The 6,103-nt window shown below is 44.8% G+C and overlaps 1 protein-coding gene across 1 annotated transcript in view; it reads left to right on the top strand.

The window, feature by feature from the left end:
* Positions 1-2,186: 2,186 nt before the first annotated feature.
* The window catches only part of zbtb46 (zinc finger and BTB domain containing 46), a 54,852-nt gene continuing 50,935 nt past the window's right edge, over positions 2,187-6,103 (top strand). Inside the window, exon 1 of the mRNA XM_023425287.2 lies at positions 2,187-2,540. The gene's annotated coding sequence lies outside the window, so the exon portion shown is untranslated. The remainder of the gene's footprint in view (positions 2,541-6,103) is intronic.

Raw genomic sequence — 6,103 nt, 5'->3', positions numbered from 1 at the left:
GGGGGGTGTAGGAGGGATCCGGGGTCATGCTTGTCATGTCAGGAGGATTGGAAGGCCACATTGGCGTGAGGGAACACAGCTTTGAGTAAAGCAGCTTGTTTCAGGCAGGGATTGTGTTTGCAGACCCTACTCAGAGAGGGAGAGACAGAGTGTGTGTGTGTGTGTGTGTGTGTGTGTGTGTGTGAGTGTGTGTGTGTGTGAGTCGTGTGTTTGTGTGTGAGAAAGAGAGAGAGAGAGCGAGCGAGCGAGAGGGATCTGTGCCTGGGCATTACAGACCGACAGCCTTAATCCACATGGCCTGACATTCTCCGTTATCCGGCCCTCAGCAGCCAACTACCCAGACTGATGGAGGCATGGCTCTACCCCCTGCTGTGTCATGCTACACATCACTCTCTCAAAACACCCACACCCACCCAACCACACACACACACACACACACACACACACACACACACACACACACACACACACACACATACATATACTACATGTTTTGCTGTGCCACCCACTCTCTTCCCCATAAACTTTTCCCACTTCCTCAAACCTACAACGATTCCTGGTCACAGCACATATACGACTATTTCCTAAGAAACAAGCCCCTCCTCAGTTCCTCATTACTACAGACACTCACACAGACACTTACTCGTGTATTGTACTGAAATACAATTTTGAAGTACTTGAACTTTACTTGACTAGCAATTTTATGCTACTGTATACTTCTACTCTTCTACTACTACCCATCTACATTTATCTGGTAGCTCTAGTTATTAGTTACTCTTCAGTTTGAGATTGTATATAAAAATAATAAATATATTCAGCTTCTAAAATACAGTACATTGTTAAAGATTAGAGCAGTAGCAGTGGCTTCTGACCCCTTACAGAAAAAATTGTGTCTCGTTGATGCCCCTGGGTCATGTTGCAGATATCTATGAGTTGTTAGAAGTTTCACCAGACACTTCCTCTCCAAACTTCTCAGATGGTTTCATTTAAACTGTCGAAGGGCCAATGGAGTTAAATTATCCCGTATTTTACAAAAAACACAAAGATTAGGGAGAAGTTGAAACGATGACAAGAAATTTGTGTAACACACCTTTTTTCCCCCCCTTTTTCTTACATTATTAGTGATCCCCATTAATAACCTCATGACTCCTCAGATTGACCTCCATACACTTTGGAGGGGCCCGGCCGCTATGTTGGGAACCACTGCTGCACCGGACTGCCAGTACCTGAGAATAAATGGATAAATTAGCTCCTTGACCAGCTACAACAGTAAAATGATGCTTACATATTGATGCATCAGTATTAACAATCTAATACATAAAAATATATCAATCACAGGGACCAATTTCTTTGCAGAATGTGTACTTTTAGTTTTACTTATATACATTTTGCTGGTAATTTTTTCTGTACTTGTACATTTTGAATGCAGGACTTTTACCTGTAACACTGAGTACGTGACCAATTAATTCATGTACTCTACGTACTACTATAATATCAGCAAGGACTATATATAGTAATACACTATTTTCTAGCTGTTATGGAAACCACTTTCTTTCCCTGCTGTGTGTCACAAGTGTTTTAAAAAAAAAGTCATCTCATAATTCTTCCCATAACTTCAAACAACGTATAGTGATAAAAATCCATCATGTGCGAGAAGGAGAGGCCGGGCTTTGGTGGAATTACCCCAGACTTTTTGCCAAAAATTGTCGTGCATGTTGCACATCACATGGCTCTCAAAGGTGTTTTCCAGCCAAACAGTGTCAAACTGTAAATGTCAGCCTACAGGTTTTTTTTTTGTGACTGACTGGTGTTTTCTTGTTGTTGCCACAAGAGGGGGTAAGTTACAGTAAGCCCTTGGTCATTACTGAGCCCTATGGCAACAGACGCACAAGCCAGAAGCCCCATGAACCACGCAGAACTCAATCCCACTGCTGACATCACAGCGCAAAATTATTATTATTATCATTATTATTATTATTACTGTTGTTGTTAATATTATCATTATTATTTTAAAAAATGACAGAATATGCCTCAGTGTTTCTGATAAGACTTAGATCTGATGGATATACGCGCAGTGTGTTCGTTGTCTCATTTCCTGACTCTGCCCAGAAAGAGAGAGAGAGAGAGAGAGAGAGAGAGAGAGAGAGAGAGAGAGAGAGAGAGAGAGAGGAGATACGGGGACACGAAGAGAGAAAGAGAGAGAGATTGCAGGGGGAGAGTGAGATAGAGAGAGACGGGGAGAGAGGGAGAGAGAGAGACATAGACATGCACAGAGGAGGAGGAGGAGGGGGAGGCTCCTGATACCAAGACACGGAAAAGCAGGGGAGGGAAAGAGAGAAAGAAAAAAGGGGCTGGTGGAGGAAGAAGAGCGGGGAGTGGGAGCAAACAGGGGGAATAACACTTGAAGAAAGCATACAGAGGAGAGGAAGGACAGTACCTAGTGCTTTGGACATCCCCTCCTTTCTTCTCTCAGGCTGTCACATCAGATTGGACTCCGAAGGACCGACACCGCGTCCACCCCAGACCCCATGGGGTAACAGGTATGTCTGACTTCCTTGTATTAGTAGTAGCCCTTCTATCAGCATTCAGCCCCGCTCCGCTGATAACAGGTTAGAGGTTTCATTGAGACGCGGCGGGGTGTCGTAGGATTTCCATGCCTTTATAGTATCATGTCAACAATTAGTTTTCTACCTCACGGAGCCATCGCGTCTACAGCTGATAGTTGGTGGGTGCGCGCAGGTTGGAGACATGACACACAATGCAACTCTTCGCAATCGTGGCACTATTACAGTTGGCCACTATATGAAGGCCTGTTTTTTTTCGCTGCTTTTTTTTTTTTTATGTATTTTTTTCTTAATTCCAGTCCATTGGCATCATGTTAGCCACAGCATGAGTGTATTTTGACAGCTAAATACCCGACCGAGTGAGCAGGCGACAGTCTGAAAGTACGCCTACCTGTTCCATACGTGACAGCAAGCTGTCTATTGCGCTTGTTGATATTTGGAGAAGCTGTCATTCTTTGACGGGATCCACACACTGTACATTTCACACATTATGTGGATGATTATGGAACACAGGCAGCTGTCTTACAGTGGGAACAACTGCAGTTCATATCTACTTTAGGACAGACAAACTGCTCTAAAATGGAAACAGTTCATTTGGTGAAGTAAACCTTTAAATTATAGGCTATAACAACGCAGAGGGAAAAAAATAAATGTAGTTTGCGTAATATTATTTTTGAATGAATGCCATATACCTGCACAACTGTATCTACTGCAAGCTATACTTTTAGAAATAGCCTACTCAACATATGCACGGGTATATTATGTGACTCTTGCAGGCACATAAATCATTCTGTGTCGGGGTTTTAATCCCAGCTGATGGAGCGGGATCCTGGTGAAATTTGCAAAGTTTTGAACAGCATGACAACCTATTGCCACATCGTGTTTGGTAGAAGTAGTGGTTTGGGGGGGGGGGGCTGTCTTGCACACATGTCGTGCCACACAAACACACGGGTGATGCTCCGTGCAGCCGTCTGGAGGGGATTCAAAATGAAAGCGCTCAGAGCTTGGAAGACAAGGGCTTAAACCCTCCTCCTTCTCCCCTCGATTAACCTCCAAAAGGGGGATTTCTCCAGCTGGAAATTTCTGCTGCGTCAACACCCAGCCCTCGAGTAACCAGACAAGACAGGGGGGATTTTGTTTGCAGATGGTGCTCTCGGGTAAATTTGTAATTGACGAGGTACCGCTGATCATCATCTGATCCGTATTGAGAGTTGAAAAGTGTGGCGTCAAGTGTTTTCTGTTTATTGGCGACTGAAGCCGAAAGCGCCCCCCCCCTCTCTATCTATCTCTCTCTCTATCTCTCCACCTCCCCCTTTCGCCGCTTGTCTGTCTGTCTCCCGTGCTGTGTGTAGGCTATATACATGTCTGCTGTCTGTGTCTGCCCTCTCTCTCAAACCGGTCAGTTCCGTCTTCCTCCATTTTCTGCCATGCTTACCATGTGAGAGGGGACCAACCCCACTTCATTCACGCTCTGCATGTAGACAGCAAAGTGCGCCTGGCTGTCGTGCTCCTCTAGTACAGTAGCAGCCTGCAGCCAGGTGAGTGCATTTGTGAAAAAAAAAAAAAAGGAAAAGTGACTGAGACTTCCTGTGTCACTCCTCATCTGATCATTATCTTTGCACTGGGCTTTCCAAATTTTTTCTGAATATGAGTCAAACTTAGATTGACACAAGGGGTTTCTTTTCTCTGGAGATTTTTCTACTTGTTCCACCTTGTTACAAGCTGTTGCTGATTAGTTGATTGCAAAGGGATATAGAGCCATGCTGTTCTGACTTAAAGTGAATGAAACCACTATACAATTTAGCAGGGGATCCTCCGAGTCCCTCAGTGTGGTGGCTGCTGTATCAAACTAGTCTGTTTGTGGTTGTTTGTTTGGGGAACTTTACAGCACAGCTAAGCCATTTTTAACTTTGGTTTGAAGTGCACACTATCAGCTTACGGCTGTAGCTACGTGTACAGCGGGCTAGATCTAAGCATTTTGCTCAGTTTGACATCGGCTAACTGGATCTTTGGGATTAAGAGACCATCTACTGATTTTTCCAAATTGTCTTAGGCCTCGCTGGATTTGTGTGTGTTATTTTGTCCTTCCTAGTACAGAGTTAAGGGTTGGCACTTAATATGATAAACCCTCCAAAGTCTTTTATTCCGTAATTCAATTAGAGTGTGTGTGTGTGTGTGTGTGTGTGTGTGTGTGTGTGTGTGTGTGTGTGTGTGTGTGTGTGTGTGTGTGCTTGCATGTATGTGTGTTCATCCAAGAACATTCTCTCTGAGTCCTCATGAGCGAGAGGAAGTTCAGCGATCTGCTTTTTAACGCTGACAACCATAAACTTGCCAGCCACACTGTCACCTTGCAATGGACTATCTCCCAGAATGCTTTGTGTCTTTGTGTTTCCCCCCCCTGCTTCCCTCTCTGAGGTTGCTTTCCCTAGGTGGGGCTGTGTAGTATTACCATTGCAAAAGCAGTGGACATCAGTGTGTGTGTGTGTGTGTGTGTGTGTGCGCGTGTGTGCGTGTGTGCGCACCTTCTCCATCTGTGTGTTCCATGGGGAAAATGTAATACAGACCAAGACAACAGCCACAAGGATGAGTGGAGGAGGAGTGTAGGCGAGATCGGCCGAAAGATGGAAAAAATATTAGCTGTGTGTGTGCTCGTGGGATTGCAAAGAAGGATTTGAAGCACTTTCCACTCGTGTTATCTCTCATGAATGGGCCTTTAAAGTTGATTAAACAAGATAAGAGAGTTACATTTACTGTTCACTTTTTCTTGGTTAAAGCCAAAGTTAAGTGTGGTGTTTGTTGAAGGTGGCGGAGGTGGTTACTCAGAATATTAACAGTGAAGGTGGGGCAGAGTGTGAAAACAGGGTGTGAAAGTGAGACGAGGGGGCTTGGTTTGGGTGGTAGTCAGGATTTGAGCTCGTGACACTTGCCTCTAAGCTGTGTTTACGTGTGTGTGTGTGTGTGTGTCTGTGTGTGTGTGTGTGTGTGTGTGTGTGTCAGAGTGCTAGTGTGTAGGTGGTGCTCAGTGCTCCCATGCAGGTTGTGGGCTGATCTGTGTGGTAGCAGGTTAGTCGGCTTCAGCTACGCAACCCCTAGGGATGCAGTGTATTACCCCCCCACAAGAGTATGTGCGTGGGTGTGTTTGTATCTAGACAACATGACATTAAACTGTACAGTAAATTTGCCTCATGTACATTCTCCAGAAATAGAGAAAAGAGGACAAATGCTCCATAAAGACACATTTGTTCCCTGTGAGCAACCTTGTACTCCATTCATCTCTCTGTCTCTATCCCTCTCTGCCAGTTTCCTCGTCCCGATCCCCCCTCGGAGCTCACTTGTTAATGGGAACACCTGTTAGGCTAACACACTGCAAAATGAACCGTTTACACTCGTGCGTACACATCTTACACGACACGCCACGTCTCTCCAGAGTTTTCTGACAACTCTGTTTTTTTTATCCGTCATGCCGTGAACACTATCATTCTCGCGTCTGATTTTGTGTCAAGACAATAATACACACATCAACCTCCCCCACCCCCCCA

The sequence above is a fragment of the Seriola lalandi genome, unplaced genomic scaffold (genome assembly GCF_002814215.2).
Source record: "Seriola lalandi dorsalis isolate HSWRI2012SDOR001 ecotype SW California unplaced genomic scaffold, Sedor1 jcf7180002054767, whole genome shotgun sequence".
Taxonomy (NCBI): domain Eukaryota; kingdom Metazoa; phylum Chordata; class Actinopteri; order Carangiformes; family Carangidae; genus Seriola; species Seriola lalandi.
The sequence above is the reverse complement of the archived record's forward strand: the minus strand, read 5'-3'. Positions and strand labels throughout refer to the sequence as shown.